At 46.7% G+C, this 21,504-nt stretch overlaps 2 long non-coding RNA genes across 3 annotated transcripts in view; one reads left to right on the forward strand and one right to left on the reverse strand.

Annotated features, from left to right (window-relative positions):
- LOC139006642 (uncharacterized) overlaps positions 1–12,125 on the reverse strand; it is a 109,571-nt gene extending 97,446 nt beyond the window's left edge. For both annotated transcript variants that reach the window (XR_011470783.1, XR_011470781.1), the window contains exon 1: positions 11,913–12,125. This is a non-coding gene — a long non-coding RNA (uncharacterized lncRNA). The remainder of the gene's footprint in view (positions 1–11,912) is intronic.
- Positions 12,126–15,970: 3,845 nt separating this feature from the next.
- The window catches only part of LOC139005081 (uncharacterized), a 185,924-nt gene continuing 180,390 nt past the window's right edge, over positions 15,971–21,504 (forward strand). Inside the window, exon 1 of the long non-coding RNA XR_011470641.1 lies at positions 15,971–16,011. This is a non-coding gene — a long non-coding RNA (uncharacterized lncRNA). The remainder of the gene's footprint in view (positions 16,012–21,504) is intronic.

A 21,504-nucleotide genomic window follows, 5' to 3' on the forward strand; every position in this document is an offset into this window, starting at 1 on the left:
ACGGTAATATTTCCCATCCTAAAAATAGCATCACCCTAGACCCCATGTCCCCCTCTACTTATATGGTGAGTAGGAGTCCATTTTTCTGCTCCCCTATATAACAAAACTTTTCAAAGACTGTGTATACTTGCAGTCTCCACTTCCTCACTTTATATATCTCTTTAATTCAGGATTATTGTCTTCACAGCTCTACCTAAGCTGCTCCTGCTGAGATCATGATTACCTTCTTGCCAGGTCATTTTACTCTCATGCATGTTCCTCACTCTTTTTCTTCTTCTCCATCAACATTCATTTCCCCCTAGGTCAGTGGTCGGCAAACTCATTAGTCAACAGAGCCAAATATCAACAGTACAATGATTGAAATTTCTTTTGAGAGCCAAATTTTTTAAACTTAAACTATATAGGTAGGTACATTGTTATTAACTTAATTAGGGTACTCCTAAGGCTTAGGAAGAGCCACACTCAAGGGGCCAAAGAGCCGCATGTGGCTCTCGAGCCGCAGTTTGCCGACCATTGCCCTAGGTCATCTCATCCAATTTTTCTGGTATATTGTCTATATTCTTAGGACTTCTAAAATTTGTATTCTATCCCTGATACTTCTGTTGAGCTCTAAACTCATGTCCAACCTTCTACCTGGGGACTCTATTTAGATGGCTAATAAGGACCTCAAAGATGGCACATTCAAAACAAATCTCTTCATTTTCTTCCCCAATTCGTCTCCTTCATGTCAGTCAACAGCATTATTTTCATATATTTGCTTAAGGCAAAAACCTAGAAATCGTTCTTAATCGCCAGTTATTAAGCTATTGTCTCTTAGCAATAAACCTTTCTATACTCTGCTTTGTGATGCTGGGACTGGGACTTTAGAAACTAAACTACATTTCTACTTTACCAGCTGAATCCCTGCTACAGTCTCTCAACAAGAGGCATTAGAGAAAGACTGAGAGTCAAGAAGAGAGAACAAGAACTTGCTCCTTGGTTTTCTGCACCTGTCAGCATTTCCCCAGTTATGGTCCTTCATCTTGACAGCAGCAGTTAGCTCCTAATTTCAACTATTTTGTACTCTCCTGTATCCAGCCTCAACATACCCTCTCAGAGGTACCACTAGCAAATGGGCAGCAACCCCTCCTCTGAGGTCAGGGTTCCAGCCCTGCTGAGTCTTTTCTCATAACTTCTGTGTTCTAATGACTTCAGGTCTTCCCTGTGTTTATCCAGTACCAGCACTAGTAGATCCTTCCTGAAGTTACTCCATTACCTTAGTACTTCCCTTTTCAGTTCTACAACACTTATCTGACCAATTATTTAAATAGTAGCCCCCCTTATCCACATTTTTACATTCTATTATTTCACTTACCCACAGTTAATCAGAGCCTGAAAATATTAAATGAAAAATTCCAGAAATATTTAAATTGCATGTCATTCTGAGTGGCGTGATGAAATCTTTTGCCATCCCGCTCCATCCTGCCCAGCATATGAATCATCCTTTTGTCCAGCATATCCTCATATACACCTCCCACCCATTAACCATCTAATAGCCATCTCAGTGATCAAATCAACTATTGAGGTATGTAAGTTCTTGTGTTCAAGTGACCCTTATAATAGCCTCATACTTTTCCACAATGTCTTCATCACTTCATCTCATCACATAGGCATTTATCATCTCACATCATCACGAGAAGGGGGAAGTTCAGTGTAATGAAGTATTTTCAGATTGACCACATTCACATAACTTATTACAGTGTATTGTTATAATTGTTCCATTAGTTATTGTTTTTAATCTCTTACTCTGCCTAATTTATAAATTAAGCTTTATCATAGGTGTGTAAGTATACGAAGAAACATAATATATATAGGGTTCATTATTATCTGTGATATCAGATATCCACCGGGGTTCTTCGAATGTATCCCCTACTGATAAAGGGGGACTACTGTACTCAATTTATTGCTGTTGAAATATTTAGTGGCAGTCAGAGGGATTCCTCTAAAGCACTTACCATCTCCCTGCTTTTCTTCATACTCATAACAAAATTCAAACCCCTATTTAGGGCCTACAACCCCTTTTGTGACCTGCCCTGTCTAATTCTTTTTTTTTTTAAATATATTTTATTAATTTTTTTACAGAGAGGAAGGGAGAGAGATAGAGAGTTAGAAACATTGATGAGAGAGAAACATCAATCAGCCGCCTCCTGCACATCTCCCACTGGGGATGTGCCCGCAACCAAAGTACATGCCCTTGACCGGAATCGAACCTGGGACCTTTCAGTCCGCAGGCCGACGCTCTATCCACTGAACCAAACCGGTTTCGGCCTGTCTAATTCTTTAGATTCATCTCTCACCAGCTTCTGTTTACTTGTTTGGCGCTAATCATTCTGTCTTGGACATACTATCTTCTTACTGCAGGCCCTTTGTCATAGCCTTCTCTACATCTGGATGACCCAGGTCTCCTAGTTCACTGCCTCACTTCATTCAGGCCTCTTCTAAGATATCAGCATAGAGAGGCCTGCTTTCACTGCTATATCTAAAATGCCCAATTCTGCCCAGCCAGCATGGCTCAGTGGTTGAGCATTGGCCTTGAACTGGGAGGTCACAGTTCAATTCCCTGTCAGGCACATGCCCGGGTTTGGGGCTGGATCCCGGATTCCCCAGGAAGGGGACATGCAGGAGGCTGATGATCTATAATTCTTGCTCATCATTAATGTTTCCATCCCTCTCTCCCTCTCCCTTCCTCTCTCTGAAAACAATAAAAACATTTTAAAAAGTCTCCAAACTCTTATACTTTTTAAAACTTTAAATATTTTAGGAAATAAGATCTTTTATGGCAAAGAAACATTTTTTTACAAGTTCAGCAATTCCTTAAGCTGATCTTGCTACTACCAAATTGGAATTGAAATTTAATACTTTATTATTTAAAAGTACTGTAGTGTACATGTTTTTATCCTAAGATTATCATTGATGTTTCTATCTCTCTCCCTCTCTTATCCTCTTTCTGAAATCAATAAAAATATATATATATATTTTAAAAAGATTATCTTATTTGTATAAATGCATAGAAATATGCCTACCATGCAGATCATTTAATATTGATGGTAAAATCTGGGATCTGTGAGATTTAAAATTTTTCCTGTAGCCCAGCTGGTGTGGCTCAGTGATTGAGCATTGATCCGTGAACCAGAAGGTTGCAGTTGGGGCACATGCCTGGGTTACAGGTTTGATGCCCGGTAGGGAGCGTGCAGGAGGCGGCAATGGATGAATCTCATGGATGCATGATTCTCTCTCATGTTTCTATCTCTCTCTCCCTCTCCCTTCCTCTCTGAAATCAATAAAAATATATTTTTAAAAAGCCACACATACTTAAAAAAATGTTTTCCTGTCACTTTCTATATTGTTTGAATTATTTATAACTGAACATGTATTATTTTTATGAAGCCAATAAAGATATTGTCCTTAAAATTATATACATATGAATATACTGAACTGTACATTTTTAAATGGTTATGATCATCATTTTTTTGTTTTTTACCACAATTAAAAAATTTTAAATGCTATTATAAAACTTATAAAATAGATCTAGCCATTATAATAACTTTACAGTTGGATTTTGACTCTACCAAATTTTTCCCAAATCAACTTTGACATCAAACTTTACCCCTCAAATTATACCCTTCACATAATACTCTTTTTTTTGCCTATACTCTATCTAATTTAATTTTAGAAAGCAGAGATTATTCACTGGCAGACATTATTACAAATATGCAAAATGAAAATGCACTTATAAAAAATAAGTAATATATTGTGTTACTATGTTAGGTTATAAGAATGTAAATATATGTCATTTGATTTACATATTTGGGAGAAAATTTTTAATTTTAATTATTTTTTTTGATTGTTAAAATAATGTGTACTCATTTTAGAAAACATGAAAAAGAATGTAAAAATGCCCATAATAACATTACACACTTTGGTGTATTTTCCCCCACCCTTTTTCTATGCATACAAATAAATACATTTTTAAATAAATGAGGAGAAATAGCTATATAACCTAAAAATTTTAACTGTACATTAAATTAAATATTTCTCTGTGACATTAAATATTTTTAGTGGCTATCAGATTGATATGCCTTGGTTTATTTACCATTCTTTTACTGTTGAATATCTAGATTGTTTCCTCTGTATAGATACTATAGTATATCTAAATCATTTACTTCACATTTGAGTATTTGCTTAGGATTGGTTCCTGGAAGTGGAACTACTGTAACAAAATTTGGACAGTTTTTTAGACCCCTGAAAGGTAATATAGTAATCAGTAAGATTGTAAATTTCATTGCACTCTTAGCAATATTGGTTATGAGCACTTATTTTCAATCTTTGTCATCTGATCAGGAGACTCTGTAATTCAGTTTGGTAAAGCTGAATTGTTATTCATACAACCACATTAGTAACTTTACTGTCTCAAAAGACTTATACTCCTTTATCTTCTCCATGATGCTTCCTTAACATAGAACCTTGCCTAGATGTTGAAGTAGTGTATTTTTTATTGGCTTTGGCATTATTTCTTTTAAAATAAATTATACTTTGAATACATAGGAAGGTGAAGAAAACTAACATAAAGAAGGATCCAAATTATTTTACTTAATAAAAAGTAAGATTGTATTTAGTCCTTAAATAATAGACTATTATTAGTATCAGCTAGCAATATCATTTTATTTATTGAATTTATTTCTTTATTGAAATCATATTGTTTATTGTTTAATGTGCTATTTTCACTATAGCACTTTCTAAAATGCTTAGTTTACTTGTATTAGAGTAACATTCACTAGATAACTACTTTAAAATAATTTCCTCATCTCTGCCTTCATCAAGATGCCTAGAAACAGACTGGCTCAGTCCCAATTTTCTTTCATGTTATCATTACTATGAAATCATTGTATAGATAGGGTAATACCTTCTGGCATACAGAAAAATAGCATCTTTAAAACTATATGGCACATTTTGGTTGCAGTTTTTCCTCCTTTGGAACTGTATTACATAATTTTAAAGTGTTTACTTAAGTTTCTTTGGGCTGCCTCCATGGTAGCTGTGCAGTCAGTCAGGAACAGTTTGGGCCTGATAACAAAGTCTGTTAGCTTGACATGAACACTGTGTCAATTTTTAAAAAATCATTACAAATAAGAAACTTTAAAATCAAAGATATACTTAATTCATTTTGTGTGTTTTTTTAAAAGCATGCTACTTCAAAATCAAGAAATACACATAAAACAAAGGGTTCATAAATATATACTTGTTCATTATCCAGATGCATATTTAAAGCATATTCCATAGTATGAATTTACAGTGATTTTGACTCTATAACTGTAAATAATTATGCAAAATCAAAATATATAGAGGTATTAGCATTAGGAGAGTATGAATTATTAAAATGGCCCTAAGCACTATTTCTCTAAGTCTAAGTCATAAAGGAAATCTTTCTAAGAGAACATCGAAGATGTATAAATTATGTCAGTTTTAGGATAATTTAAAAGGTACTAGGTTATCGCCCTGGCCTGATAGCTCAGTTGGTTAGAGCATCATCCTGATATGCCAAGGTTGCAGGTTTGATTCCTGATCAAGGTACATACAAGAATAAACCAATGAATGCATAAATAAGTGGAACAACAAATCAATAGTTTCTATATTGCTCTCTCTACCTTCCTTTCTCTCTAAAATCAATTTTAAAAAAGATTATTTACTCTTGATTACTCAAGGGAAGGAAGTATTTTCAGTTCCTTAGAAAATTAGAGCTCATTTACCAATTAAATAACTATTTTTTTTAAAAGCATTCTACTTCAAAAATTGAGTGTACTGGTTTTAAAGAAAAATAAAGGAATTTGCATTGTAAAAGTGGGAGAGAGTCATTTAAATTTTGTATTGTAATAATCAAAGTGTTATATCACCTTCAAGGAAACATGCAAATTCTTATAAACTACCTAAATCTCAACCATCCTTTTGGGATTACTGAGTTTTATGAATAAACAAGTCCAAGTCAAGATCCTGACATCTAAAAACATAACAGTCCTTTTTTATAGAAGTGTCATTTTGTTTTAATTATGTAACATGAATTTATTATAAATTACTTATTGGAATAATCTCGATATCATTTTTCTTTTTAACTTTGAAAGATGGCCTTGATAATGAGGTCTAAAGTCAGGAAAAATTTAAGAAGGGAACAGAAAAAACTTTTAGCAACTGATCATTGCCCTGAAAATATAGCCACTGTGGGGGTCCTACCTAGTTTGGGAGAAAGAGGTGTCTGTGTTCAGAAGGCCTGACCTGGAGGGGAGGGAATGGTCATAAGAGAGAAAGGGGAAGATTATGAGACAAACTGCCTCAGATTGGCTTGGGGTTAGCTTTGCTGTAATGAAATGTTTAAAAAGGGGGACATCTGTGATACTTTCAACAATAAAGATAAGTTAAAAATGAAAATAAAATATAGAGGTAAAAGTAATCAAAAACTGAAATGTTTGGGGTTTTATATCTCATTCTAATATCAAAAAGAGGATACTTATTTGGTTTCTTATATCTAAGCATTTTTCATATATAACACATTGTATTTTTGTTAAAATGTCATCTCTGAGCCTTATAGTGATCTTCCTGCATTGTGTCTCTTTATTTCTTTTTGTTTGTATCTTATAAAAATGGCTCTTGGATTTTTAATCAGAATATGATTATTCTTTGGTAAAATAAAAACATATTTGAAAACTCAAGGCTGCTTCTTGGTTGTGATTGGGTCTGTTTGCCTTTTTTACACTTTGCAGAAAATTTTCAGAGATTTGCAATGCCTTCTTTACCTGAGATAGTATGTGAAAAGTCACGGTGCTTAACCCAAGTGCATACCTTCTATATGCAGACATATCAGATTGGAATCCCTGGAAATTTTCTGCAGAGAACCACCTTAATTTGCATTATGGATGCAGGATGGGTGAGTATACCACAAGAGTATATACATAAAATGCAAGTGACAGAATCAGCTAAACTCACTCTGTACTTAACTACCAGGTCATACTCAACAATGGTCATACCAAGTCCAACACATTGTTTATAAATCATTTTATCTGAAGTTAATGTGTGGTGATTTTAAACACATAGCAAACTCTGAAACTCCTCCCATTAAAAGGCAGTCTATCCCCCCCCCCCTTTTTTAATTATACAGATTTCATAACTTAGAAATCCATACATGAAACCTATATGTTCATGTTGACCAATGTCTCCCCTTTCTAGAATATGTAAAACATTAGTGATTTGTCTCTAATGAATAGAATCTGATAGAGAAGATGCTGCATGACTTCTAAGATTAGGTCATAAATGGAACCCAGCAATCCTGCTGTGAAGAAGCCCCGACCACAAGGGCAGGCCAGGTGTAGGTGTTCTGGCTGATAGCTGCAGCAAAGGTCCTAGACTTCAGTCAGTCCTAATCTCTAGACACGCAAATGAAGAGCCTTTAGATGATGCAAGCCTCCAGCCTATGAGCTGGCCTAGCTGATGCCAAATAGATTAGAAACAAGCTGTCCCTACAAAGCCCTACCCAAATAGCATGTTCATGAGTAATATTATTTAAAACCACTAAGTTCACCGTAACCGGTTTGGCTCAGTGGATAGAGCGTCGGCCTGGGGACTGAAAGGTCCCAGGTTCGATTCCGGTCAAGGGCATATACCTTGGTTGTGGGCACATCCCCAGTAGGAGGTGTGCAGGAGGCAGCTGATCGATGTGATGTTTCTCTCTTATCGATGTTTCTAACTCTCTATCTCTCTCCCTTCCTCTCTGTAAAAAATCAATAAAATATATTTAAAAAAACAAAAAACCCCCACTAAGTTCTGGAGTGATTTGTTATGTACCTGAGTCCCTGCTTCCAATAAATCTGTAGCTCAGGTTAGCTGTAACAAGTAGGTAGGAGATGTAAGAAGCAAAATAAAAACTCTTTCCCTCTACTTTTCCTTGTTTCCTTAGCTAGACTGAAATCTTAGCACCTCCTAGTACTAATTGTTGGTGTGGTTTTGAAGTGCCATTAGGAACAAAAAACACCATCATGGGGACCCAGTCTGTCTGAACTCCTTTTCCTTGAAAGCTTACTGACTTAATGTGCTAGGAAGGCCTGACCTGGAGGGGAGGGAATGGTTATAAGGGAGAAGGGAACAAGAAAAAGAGAAAGCTTGATTCCTTACACCTTTCTTCTCCCCCATGTAACCCTAGTTTCAAAAAAGAAGGGAAGCAAGATTTAATCCTCTCCTGCACTAATCTCCCATCTGAATTAGAATCTTTCAAAGGATGCTTTCTTTTTCATTGAAAGACTACACAGCCTTTCGATCTTATAAAGGGACCCCAAATCAGCAACGTGTTTTCATTCCTTATCAGGGAAGCAGGATTTACTAAAGTTATAAACTAGGGACACCAGGCTGTCTTTAGTCACTCATCACTATCCTTCAGAGGTTCCTCTGGCTCCTCCCCTTTCCCTAAATGTGAGTGGGTCCCCAGGGTTCCCTTCTCAGAACTCTTCTCACTTAACACTCTCTCTGATCCATTTATTCACTCCCGTGGTTTTAGCTACTACCTAATGTTTTAATGATTCCAAAGAGCCAGACCTTCTTTCCAACCCTCCTGGGATACTTCCTTGGTACCTCAAATTCCACAGGGACAAAACATATTTCCTCCTCTTGGACTTGAGGTCCACTCCTCTGCCCAGTCCACCCCCTAGACCAGATACTTGGGGATCCTTTGCCCCACACCGCCAATCAGTTTCCCGTTCCACTGATTCTTTCTCATTTCTTTTCTTGAACCCCTCTTCTCTCAATCCCCACTGCCACTAGGTACACAGCAGTGGTCCTAGTCAATTTTACAGTTCATCTGCAGAACCCTAACCAGTGTAATCTTTGCAAAGATCTGTAATCTTTTCACCCCTGGACATGCCCTTCTTTAAAAAAAAAGTCTTTTCATGGCTTTCCCTTCCCTATAGGTCAGCAATTTTCAACCTTTTTCATCTCATGGCACACATAAACTAATTTCTAAAATTCTGCGGCACAACAAAAAATATATTTTTGGCTGATTTGACAAAAAATAGGTATAATTTTGATTCATCACACCCAATGGCTATTGTGTTGGCTGCTGTCATTTTTTTATATAACAATCTAAGAGAAAAGAGTCAGTGTCAATCTAAGAGGAAAAAGTCAGTGCCCCTAACTAAATGGTCAGGTATTACACGTTTTAAAAAATCTTGTGGCACACCGGTTGAAATCTCAGCTGTAGGTTTTAATCTTAAGGCTCAATAGTTATTTACTCACCAACTACAGTAAACCCTTGGAAATTGTATGCAAAATTGTGGTATGGGTCTATAGGAGTATTGTTTTCGGTTTTCAAAAGGGTATGTGTACCTGAAAAGGCTAAAAATGTGTAGGTCTCAGTCTAAAGTGCAAACTCCTGAGCATAGAATGCAAGCCCTGCATGACCTGCCTATTCCCATCCTTCCAGCTTCCTTTCTCCCCACATTCCCACCCATACTTATCTTGCCTTAATTCTTCACTGCAGGCCTTTGTCCACGTGGCTTTGCTTCTCAGCTTGGGAAGCCCTTTCCTTTCTTTTTAGCTGGCCTAACTTTTGCCAACCAGTAAGTTACCTTCTTTCTTTCAAAAAACACCTCAGGTCACAACCTACAGTAAGCTGTGCACGCTAGGCAAATGGGGTGTGAACTCTTGCTTCCCTGAAGCCAGCCTACCAATTGCTCTTTCTCTTAGCATTTACCTCTTGGATTTTCAAATTGAACGCCAGGCTGCATTTCTTTTAAAAAAAATCTTTATCGTTGCCGAGACCGGTTTGGCTCAGTGGATAGAGCGTCGGCCTGCGGACTGAAGGGTCCCAGGTTCGATTCCGGTCAAGGGCATGTGCCTGGGTTGCGGGCACATCCCCAGTAGGGAGTGTGCAGGAGGCAGCTGGTCGATGTTTCTCTCTCATCGATGTTTCTAACTCTCTATTTCTCTCCCTTTCTCTCTGTAGAAAATCAATAAAATATATTAAAAAAAAAATCTTTATCGTTGAGAGTATTACATATGTCCCCCACTTTTCTCCCATTGGCCTCTCCCAGCCCGCCCTCGTGCCTCCCACGTATGATTTATAGTTGCCAGCAGATTTTTAATAACAATCCCCCACACACCTTCCTGTTACAGAATGCTGTATGGGAATTTTCAATATGAAAGTTTTATTTTATACCTAGCCACCACATGGTGTTACATATTTAACAAATCCTGTAATTCGAATATTCAGTGACCAACTAGGAGGTAATTTATCTGGATTATTGTTCCTAGTTTACTGCAACACCACCCAAAAAAGGCAGTTTACTATCATAATGTATCCCTGAAATTATCTACCCTGGAAGATGTTCCAACTTTTTTAGATAAACCTTGCTCTAACTAGTCTGCTAATACCTTACAGCACCGTCTCTCACAGTCTTTTTTAAAAAAAGTATTTTGTTGCCTCCAACGAAGCTCGTTGCCCTCTTTGGTCCAAGGATCTGTGCGAAGCGTATTTCCCTGCTAGTAATCCATCAACACAAACAGCGCTCACCGCGCTCAATCACCAATCCCCGGAGTTTCCCCAAATAGCTTACACCACGCTCGCGTGGCCCTGGACCCGAGGCCCGCTCAGCCGAGGGGAGGCCGACCACCGGCGCCTCGGGAGCGCGGGCGCAGCCGCTGATTGCCAGCCGCGAGGGGAGAGCGTCGGGCTCCTGGAGCGCGGAAGGCGCTCAGAGACGCTGCTGAACTCGGCCTTGACTGCGCCAGGGCCGTCCCCGCCCCCTGGAGCTGGGAGCCGCGGGGGCCCGCACCAACCTCCGCCCAGCGCCGCCTCGCCGCTCACACAATGGAGCGCGTTGGCGGCGGGCCACTGGGGCGGCCGCTGGTCCCAAGCCCAGGACCCTGGCGGGCTGGGGGAGCAGGCCGGGCTGGGGCCATCGAGAAAACCCCAGGACACCCTCCGCCCACTCCCACACTCCCAAACGGCTGCGAGCCGGTAATGCGAGCCGGGGTGCAGGGAAGGGGGAGCGAGCGGAAGTGCCACCCCCTGCAGTCAGGGGACGGTGACGTCACCGCTACTGTTAGCCTGTAGCGGGGGCGTCTGCCTGTCACGTGATCTAGCCCTCTCCTCCTCCTCCTCCTCCTCCTCCTCCTCCTCCTCCTCCTCCTCCTCCCCCCCTCCTCCTCCCCCCCTCCTCCTCCTCTTCGTCGTCTCCCCGCCCCCCAATCCCGCGCCAGCTCCCTTCCCCAGCCCGACTCCCCACTTTCGCCCTCCCTCCCGCTTAGCAAGGCTGTCAACAGCGCCAGCTCCGCCCCCTCCCCCGCGCCCAGTGTAACCGCCCGGCGGCGCGGCGGGCTGTCGCGCTCAGGTCCTCGCTCTCGGAGGAGCGCGCCCCTGCCTCCACCCAGCCCAACCCCTGACGCCTGGGTGCGTGGGCACTGGATCCGGGGTGCGCAGCGGCCTTCAGTAACAGCGATTTTCAGCTCAGCCGAGTCCGAGCTCCGAGGGCGCCAGTCCCTGGCAGGTCGTCGGGGGTTGGCCCCCAAGCGGGAGCGGCAGCCGGGGACCCGCCCTCAACCCCTGTCCTGCGGCCCGCACCTCCGCGGCGCTCCCGCCTCCGCTCTCCCTGCCGCCTGGACGGCGCTCGCTAGTCCTGCCTGGTGTCTTCTCCGGCGGCCGCGCGGGCATTGGTTGTATGACTGGGGGCCAGGCGCAGACCTCCTCCTTGAGTCCCCTCGGCCACCCCACCGTGGACTCCTGGGATTACAGATTTGGTGGCTGTCACTGCTGCGCCTGGTTCTATTTTTTCCCTCATTTCCCTTCTAAAAGGGAAGGAAAAGAAAACCCGGTGCCGAAGGGGGCGGTACAGACTGACCTGTCATCGGTGGGGGAGGAAGACCCCTGGCCAGGGCGAGTTTTCGAGCCCGCGCAGGGACTGGAGCCCTGGGTTCGCACGGAGTGGCGCGGCGGCAGCGGCGCCTCGGCTAGGTGTCCCCTTGGCGGCGCGGCCCCGCTGCGCCCGCCCCCTCCCCCGGCGCCGCGCTCCCAGCCCAGTCGCCAGGGACCAGGGAACCCCCCAGCTCGATTTTTTTGTGCAGTTTCAGCAAAGCTCCGAGGAAGTTGGTCCTTTTGTTCCACTATTTATAGATTGCGTCAACATTGCGAAAAGGAGAAGGCGGAGCGGTGGCCCCTCCCCCTCCTCCCACCGGCTCGGGAGAGAGAAAAGCCCCAGCACACGACCTAAGTACACTGCGCCGTAGTCGCCCGCCAGCCCCAGCCTCCCGCTCGCCGCTTCCCCCTCCTCCGGAGCGCTGCCAACCCTGTCACGTGTCCGCCAGGGAAAACCAGCGGCCGGGGGCTCTGCGCTGCCTGCCAGGCTTCGTGAAGGCAGCGGCTGTGTCGCTCACCCGTGCGCCTAGCTTGTGGGCTCCGGCCGTGGCCCAGGCGTCGCGCACAGCGTGGGCACCCCTGCCTTAGCCACCCAGCGGGTCCCCTTGGGTCCCCGGCTTGTGGGTGTGTTCCCCAGTTTTCCCCGTTTCCGCCCTCTTCCTCCCTCCCTCTTCGGAGTGCCACCGCCCTGGTCTCGGAGTGTGCGCGCCTTTGGGCCTCGCCTGGGAGCCAGGGGCCGGACTTGTCTCTGGCGCCACCGCTTTCCCAGGACTTGAGATGCCAGTCTTCCCTGGGCCCCGCACGGTTGGGTTGGGGCGGGAGACGGAGGGGTGCGGGGGTGGCTTGCGGCAGCTCGCAGGGGTGGCCCGCGGAGCGCGGGAAGCGCGGAGGGGCCTTGACCAGACCGCGGAGACGCTCTCCCCAGATGCCCTCCCTGCTCCGCAGGTGCAGCGAGCGTGGCGCGAGCTCACTCACTGCTTCCCGGACAGCGAGGCACCAAGCAGTTTTCAGACCTGGGCCGCAGTGGAGGGGCGGGGATATAATATTTGAGGAGTTACTGGAAGCTGGATCGGTGACAAAAACATTCGAACTTTTCTTCAAAACGCGAGGGCGAAAATGATAGGCCCCGTCATACCCGCGAAGTGAAACTGAGCTCCCTGGCGGCCTAAAGCTTCAGTTCCAGAGCTCAGTGTAAACAGGGCGGGTGGTAAATACAACTGCAAGTAGCTAGTCTGAGTGTGATTTACCTTCGCAGCTTCCTGTCTTTTCCCTACGTGATTTACTTAGATCGGAGTTGAACTTCCCTGGGTCGGAATAAAATAAGTTAGCCCATCAGATCAGGGGTGGTGGAAAGCTGGGGGCTGAGCTGGGACAAGTGCAGGAAACACGTCTGACTTTTCCAGGCAGCTGGACAGTGTGGTAAACAGTCTGGAAGGGTTATGTTACTTTTTAAGGAGTTTAGAGGACTGTTCCCTGCACCCCCGCCTCCTTGGGCTCAGGAGCAGACTGGGGAAAGGGGCGAAGCAGGACTCTGCACCAGCTGCCCCGCCGCCAACCCCAGCCCCGCTGCCAGGCCCGGCACTGGGCTCATCCAAACTCTGGAAGGATTTCGAATGGGCCACACCCAGCAGCAATAAGTTTGCCTTTCTCTGAGAAACCTTTCCAGGTTTGGGTCCCCCCTCCCCCCAGGGGGGAAACCTTAGGCCATGAATTCATCCGTTTAGCGTTTCGTGCTTCACTCCCAATAAAGAGGGAGGCGTGATGAAGTAAAACGAACCCGTGCAGTGTTTGCTGGGTTTCCAAAGCGCAGAGCTGAGCCCACCCTCAGCAAATTGGGCGCGCGTTGGTCTCCTCACAGCTAAAGGTGCTCAGAGCCTGGCGCGGGGGCCTGTTTTATTTTCTGGGCTCCCGCGCCTTCTCTCCTGGTTTCCTTACAATTGAGTGGAAGCCCGCTGGCCACCCCTCTTCCAGCCTTTCTATTTTGCTTCGTTGTCTGTATTTGAAAGACAATGCCTACCTTTTCGTTTCCCCACCAATTCTGAAGTATACAAAGCAAGTTTCTTTGCAAGAAGAAAACAAGTCAGGGCCTCTTGGCCCTTTTGGCCCCTGTTAGGAACAAGGGTGCGCAGGCCCCAGCTTTAGCCTTGCTTTCCCCCCACTCCCCGCCCAGCTTCCCGCCAACCAAGGTGTCCACTTTGTCAGGCACACGCTTCCCTCCCCCCCCCCCCCCCCAACTTTCTTCTTTCGCAATCTTCCCAGCTGCAGAGAGAAGGGAGCGAAAGCAAAACGAAAGCACCCGGGCCGCATCAGCCGGAGCAGCTTCCCAGAGCGCAGCCGGGGGTGACCAAGGTCTGGGGTCAGGAAGCAAGGGTGGGCGCCCCAGCTTCGTGGAAACCGGGTCGTGGATGGTACCGGTAGGGCGCGGGGAAACTCCTCCTCCTCTTGGGAAAAGTCAAGGGTACGATAATATATACCAACCCAGAAGGGAACGTTTGGCCTGGGTCTTGAGTTGAAATTCGAGACTGATTGGACCCTGAGGAGGGGAAGTAGAGGCAAAAGAGTGTGGCGGGAAGGCTGGCGTTGGCCCCCAGGGGCGGATCTCGGGGGAGAGACCTAGGCGAGGAGCCTGGCGCGGCTCCCAGAAGCCAGGGGGACTGGAGGCCCACGGAATTGTTCCACTGATGTTGGATAAGCATCCGCCTCTCATCCAAAACCAGAGCCCTAAGCGGTATAAAGACGTCAGGACTTCAGGAAACTTTGGTGTTATCCTTCGCACCCGCCCTCCTCCTTTGCGGTCTTCACTGCAGGGACCAGGCGGCCTGCGCAGATTTGGACGGAAGCGCAGCCGGGGTGGGCGGCCTTACCAAGACCTTTTCAGTTAAGGAAAAGCATGAGAATATCTTCAGAAAGTGAAGGTAACCCCTCACAGCCACCCCTCAGGGTGGCATCCAGCCCGAGTCTGGTCAGCTAAGACGAGTCCTCACTTATCCCATCGTCCTCCTTAGCGAATCAGCACTGGAATGCTGGCCCGTGAGATGCTCGCTCTGTCACTCCAGTACATTTACGCAGCCAAACAACTAACTTTATTCTATTTAATAGCACCTTTGTTGTGTTTTTTGGCAAACGTTAAAAAAATCATGTGATCTTAAATGAGTCGATTGTGGAAACATAGTTTGTGCCAGTAGTTGGGTCTGTACTCTCTCACTGGCACCTAATGCAGGGGGCACGCAATGCTGTTACACCTCTAGCTGTTCAGAGGCACGTTCACAAAATCCCTTTCATTTTTTAAGTAGGGAGACTCGAAATTGTATACTTGTTTGCATTGCTTAGATTATGTATTGCTGCCTATTTATTCACTAACAGGACCAAAAACGGCTGTAATCTTACAAGATGCAAAATTGAGTTCCCTTAGGCGAACTTTGGGAATACAGTCTTGGTTTCCTGCTGATGTTTTGCCCGGTAACAGGCAGTAATCAATCTCAGAGTAGCGTTGTTCGTTTTTATTCCTTCCCTCTTCGTCACAACTGCAAATACCAGAAAGTTCTAATTGTAAAAAAGATGGCTTACTCCACCAGAATTTCTTTATATAATGGTGGGAGGAATGCTGTAGGTGAAATAGTCTCTTAGGCTACTTCCTTTTTAAAAGAGCGTCTGTTTCTTAAACACACAAACAAAAACCACAAAAAACTCCGCAAAAACTGTTTTCAACGCAACAGGCTGATACAAATGCCTGCTTGCACCATGCCAGCCCTTGGTTTCAGACGTGGCCAGTGTTCTCACTTTCTTGCAAGTTTTTCCCCTTGTAACTTATTTTTGGGAAAAATAAGCTCCATTAGGTTATCTTGCTAAACTGGGCGTCTATAATTATGAAATTGGTCTTTTCTCCTCCACCTACGTAAAAAGTACAGATCCCCCCGCCCCCCCCCCCCCCACACCCTCCGCATTCGCAAACGGTGCTTTGCCAGGGGTAGGTTCAGACTTCAGTGCCTACGACGTTGTCCGCCTGAGGCAGTCCCTTGAGCCATCAAAGGCCAACCTCGCTCACACCACTGGAACCCGCACCAACAGCTCGATTTGGAGTCCAGGTTGGAAACAAATCTGTGCTTTTCGCGGTGAAATGGGAACTTGCCCAAGCGATGCATCTGGCTTTAGATTTTATGGGGAATACGATCTGGACAAGGGAATGAATGACTGTTTCAGGCGCGGCGACACGCTCCTCGCGAACCCGGGGGCTCCCTGGGGCCAACAGCGCACCCAGGGTGGACCGCAGGGCCTCCGCCAACCTCGAGGCGCCCGGGTTTGGGTTAACCCCACACCAGGGCTCTGCCTTCTCCGCTTCGCCTGGGGTCGCTCTCCGCGGCCGATGGTGCTCTTAGACCAGAGGAGAAAGTTTGAGACAGAAGATCACATGTCCTTAAAGGGGCTGGGGAAAGGAGACGAGGCTCTTCTCAGTCAGTGCCAGGAAACTCCAACACCCCGCACTCCCCGCGAGGGGAAGAAAACTGTCCCGGGGAGCACAAGTGTCCCCGAGACTTTGCCAGAGTTTGGAGAGTTCGGAGGTAGCGTGAGCGACCCCTCCCCGCCCCCCGCCGCGTTATTTCACAACACCCTTTGGGCTGCATTAGGCGTGGACCCAGGCAGGGTGTGGAGCAGGGTGAGGTGTTTCCCGTTCCCTCAGCAACGGGAAACCTTATGGGGTTAAAATGGCGCTGCGGGTTGGGCCGGAGGAGCGGTGTCTCGTTTGGCCTGGAGGGCGGGAGACGCCGGGTGGGGTGTGGGGTCCCGAAAAGGGCCGGAGAGCCGGACGTAGGGGAGGTGTGACACCAGAGTTTCTGCGATCGGGAACTGGTTCCAAGGACGACTCCCGCGGGAGTGGGGACCGAGCAGGGGCGGGGCGAGGGTAGAGGGAGGGAGCAAGTGGTGGTTAGTGCACGTCTAGGCCCCCAGGACGGGGTTAAGTCAGGAGAGCGCCGTGGCACCAAGCTCTCGCCGGAGAAGATACTCCCCCTCCCGCCTCCCCACGACTGGGGCCGGGCGGGCGGAGCGGGCGGGCGGAGCGCCACGCCGAGCCGTGGACGCTGAGGTCTGCAAGTTGCCTTCGGAGCTGGGCGGAGGCGCTTCTCCAGGCTCTATGGGAAAAAAAAAAACCCATCTAAAAGCGCACCCCCTTGGCAAGCTGCCCCGTGGTCCTGGTAAAGCAGATAGAGAGGGACTCTGGGAACGAGGGAAAGCTCAGTTTAGAACTTCCCAAAGTTTCCAGGTTTGTCAAGGGAGTGGGGACCTTGATAGCTCTGGAACTGCCGCGCCCATTCCCCCCTCCAGAACAAAGCTGAAGGAGTGTGCTCCAAAGGAGAACTGAAGTTCAGGCCCCGCGGGGAAACCCAGCGGCCCTCGCCGGCTGCCCTCCGGCTCCCGGCTCCCAGGGCCGCGGGGAGCGCCCGTAAGCCGCGTGGGGCGAGAAGTGCGCGGCTTGGGGCTCCCCGGGCTCTGGGTCCCATTTTGGCCTGAGCGTGACAGCCGGAAACGCTCTGTCCCGTTTGTTGTTGTTTGTTTGTGTGGTTTTGTTTTGTGTTGTGTTGTTGTTTTTTGTCCCCCAGTCAAAACATTTGGCTGAATCTCTGAAATAACTTGTTTGATAGTCTGTAAAAGAAACAAGACAAATAGACCTACCATCAGGCTTGCGTCAGAGAACAATTTCCCCTGGACTATATAGCGAGGTTGGTTTTTTCCTTAGTTGCAGGAACTGAATTTTTGATGATTTACCTGCCTGCTGGAGCTCTTGGGTGTATTCTCTTCTCCTTTCCCACTTCATCTGATTATCAACTCCTTTCTCATTTTTTTTTTAAAGTTCCGGGCACTTTAAATTCCAGGTATCCATTGTAACACATGTAGCCGCTAATCTAACCCAGCCTTTATCAATAGTCGCTACAAGCCACAGTGTTTGCATAGCCCTCACAAAACGGGCCACGTCTTCGGTTCCTGTGAACCACAGCAATGGAAAAGTTTTGCTTTGTATGTTCTTTTTTTTTTTTTTTTTCTTTCACATAGTGTTCAGCGATGGTGCTCTCCTCCCAGTAGCAAGTTCCCCTTCTTCCCAATCAGTTCGGGACTTTTTGATGTTTGCAGGGAACTAAAGAGTTAGAAGTCCCTCTCTATCTGCTTTACCAGGACCACTCCCCCCCACCCCCCCCCACCCCACCAGACAGGATTAACGCTAACCAATGTAATCAGTTAAACAAAACAGATTTTAATATCATTAAACACTGATCTCCCCGTTAACCTTGGCAATTATGTCACTTTGAAGAAGGAAGTAAAAACGAAATTCTTGAGAATGAAACAAAGTTATGGAAGCTATCTATCTGAGGTACAGACATAGAATAAGAAAGTTTCTGTCTTTTTTTAAAAAAAGACTTCTTATTGATAAACAATTATTAATATGAAATAAAATCTGTAAAGCTAACCCTATCACGGGTGCTTGCACATAGTAGGCATTCAATAAATATTTAGTCTCCTTCTCTCCATTTCTTCTCCCCATCCTTGGATATTTTGGCAGGAGATATAGGCTTCCCAGTGGCTAAGGAAATTATGCTCAAACTTCACTTCTGGTTCATGTAATCTCCACTCACTTGAGGAAAAAAAAAAACCCTCACAAAATGTATCAAGGGAACCTTAAGAGCTTATTAAAACTTAATGGAAATAGCTGGACAAAATAAAAAGTATGGTGGTTACATACATATAAATCCGAAACATTAAATTATTTCAAACTTTTCAGTGGCTGTAAGAGGCAACTATTACCATTTGATTTCGTTTACCGATTTCTACAGTAAAAACGAAAATTGTGGGCTCCTGCTCACTTCCCGCATTTCTGTTAGAGCTGCATTCACCCACAAACCTCTCTCTCCACCTCACATTTTCATAACGCAAGTTTTATCTGGACGCAGTTCAGCTACCCACGTTTGAGACTTGTGCTCATTTTTTTTTTCTTTTAAAAAATGAGAAAATTGAGTAGGAGGTTGTAGCACTCGGTGGTGAAAACCCACCTGTCCGCTCCTCCTGCGCTGAGTTGCTGGAGAAGACAGGCGCGGGTGCGGCTTTTCGGATTCCCGCCAGGTCACCTGGTCGCCCTTTTTGGGGGGCCCCTTCTGCGGGAGTAAAGTCACTTCTTAGTGAGTTTCCTGGCAACTCTGTACTGCTTTTTAAATGGAGAATTCCCGCACGTTCGCCTCGGTTTACAGGCTTTCGAGCCTCAAATTGTTAAGAATTTTAAAACTGTTCAGCGCAACTCTTTTGCTCTTTCGCCTAAAAAAATGAGGCGGGTCATGGCAGGTGACCTCCGCCACCCAGGCGGGTCTCAGGCTCCTGAAGCCCCGCTGCCCTGTGGAACGAGCCAGGGAGCAGTGGCACCTCCTCAGTGCGGGCGCCGGGAGTCCGCAGCGGTGAGCGTGGGCACCGAGCGCGCGTCTGGAAAGCCGCGCCCAGGGTCGCCTGCTGGGCGCGAGGAGAGCTAGGGGCACCGATCCCTTCTCCCCGACCAGCCCCCTTGGGGATATGGAGAGACAGAGGCGCGCAGTTGTGGCTTCGGGGCTAAAACTTAGCTCTTTTGAGATCTTTTTAGCTCCTTTTAGAAAAGTGCACCATTCATGAACAGAGATAAATGTCTCCTCGCCCTCCACTCCAGGGGTCCGCCAGCCCCGTGGGAGTGTGAATCCTCCGAATCCCGCACGGGTTCCTGCTCACGCAGAGCCCAAGGCGGGGCGTAGGGGTCAGAGTAAGTTCAGAGCCTGGAGCCCAGTCTGAATTGAGAAAAAACAAAATACAAGTCTTGCTAGGGACTCCAGCCAGGGGCTCAGCCCAGAGTCCCCTCAGAACCGTCCCCGCAGCGCGGAAGTCGGGGATTGCTCTTCTCTGCGCAACTGGACACGGTGCCTGAAGGGCCTGCGGAATCACGCGCTCGCCTTTTGTGGGGGGCTGGCATCCGTGTGCCAGCGACATTGTTTTTGCCAACTGAGACTTGGAGCGAGCCCCCAGGTTCCATCCCACCCCACCGCCCGGGAATAACTCCAGGGCTCTCCCACCTGAACGTGCAGGGGTCATCCGCGGCTCTCAGGGGGTCTCGTGTCCCGCGGGGCCTCGCACGGAGGGGCACAGGCAGCGGGCTTGCGAGGACGGCGTCGCGCCGCGGAGCCAAGGGCACAGGGAGCCACGGGGAAGGGCAGCCCACGCCGGTTCCAGTGCCGCAGAAGTCGGAGGTGCTTCTGGGCTGGGCCCGGAGTGAGGGGAGCGGAGGGGAATTGTTTCTCCAGCTTCGTGGTGCAGGCAAGTCTGGCGGGGAAGGGAGAAGGGGCAGGAACTCCCAGTTCTTCTCGTGGATCTTGTGGGTCTGAGTCGGTCAGCGAAAGCACTCGGGGTGAGGGGCGCAGGAGCCTGAGAGCTTCGAGCAACAAGCTGGGCCTGACCCCAGCGACCCAGCCAAGCTTCCAGCCAAGGGAGTGCAGGGGCCTCGGCCTCCTGGATGCTGGCCACAGTCGGCCACAGGTCCTTCAGTGGAGACGGCCTAGCCCTCTGAGAGAGCCTCCGCAGAGGGCCAGATGGCAGGGAACCCCCAGGCACTTGACCTGGACACAGAATCCACAAAGGTATTTCCAGGCCTCAGTCGCTTCTGGCCAGCGGTTAGTTAGCTCAGAGTCGGGTTTCTTCTTCCACCAAAAAAGAATTACACAAGTCTCTCCAACCTGTAATCAGTGAACTCAGGGGCTGACTACTTTCTTAGGATCTTATCAACATTTTTGCCTGTAGAAGCGAATTTGGGACTGTCTTCTTCCCTCGAGACAGCTGGTCACACTGACCAAAGGTGGGTTGCAGGCCTGGGAAGGCTTTAAACATTGTTCAGGTATGTTTCTCCATCTTGGGACTTGCATATTCCCCACACTCCTGGGCTTGCCAGGGGAGGTACTGCACTGTATTGAGGAGATGGGCTTCCCTGCAGAACTAGCCTGACAAGGGGGTGAGAGGCCAACCTGGCAGACTTGAGAGTGACTATAGGGAGCCATGTAAAGGACCAGGAGACAGGACCCAGAGCATGTGTGGAGAACTGGGAGTGGTTAGGATAGTTCTCTCTCTGTGAAAAAGAGGGCAGGGGAGTTTTGCTGCCTTGATTAAAAAGACAGTGTGGATATGGCCAGTCCAAATGTGGATGAGACAAGGCCTGAGATTCCAGAGACCAAGGTAGGATTGGAAATCTGTATTTTTCCTGTTTGAATTTCTTGATTTTAAGGTTCTTTCCCATTTGTTTTCTATTTACTCTTTAGTGTTTTTCGAAAATCTTGCCCAAAGAAGTCATTCAGTTAACAGATATTTGATGAGAGCCTACTGCATGCCAGGCGCAGGAATGGGATCGTGTACAAGACAGTTCCTATCCTCACAGAGCTTACAGTCCAATTTTCTCTGTAGAGAAAAAACATGCCATGAAAGGGACACACAGACATATCCCTGGTGAAAGTGTTACTTAAAAAAGTGTTACTTTGACATCACAATTGTTAATAATGGAAATACTTAGATGTGGTACTTCTTTAAAAATT

Source organism: Myotis yumanensis, unplaced genomic scaffold (assembly GCF_028538775.1).
Source record: "Myotis yumanensis isolate MYYU_CA2020_CCGP unplaced genomic scaffold, mMyoYum1.0.hap1 SCAF_3, whole genome shotgun sequence".
In the NCBI taxonomy this organism is placed as follows: Eukaryota; Metazoa; Chordata; class Mammalia; order Chiroptera; family Vespertilionidae; genus Myotis; species Myotis yumanensis.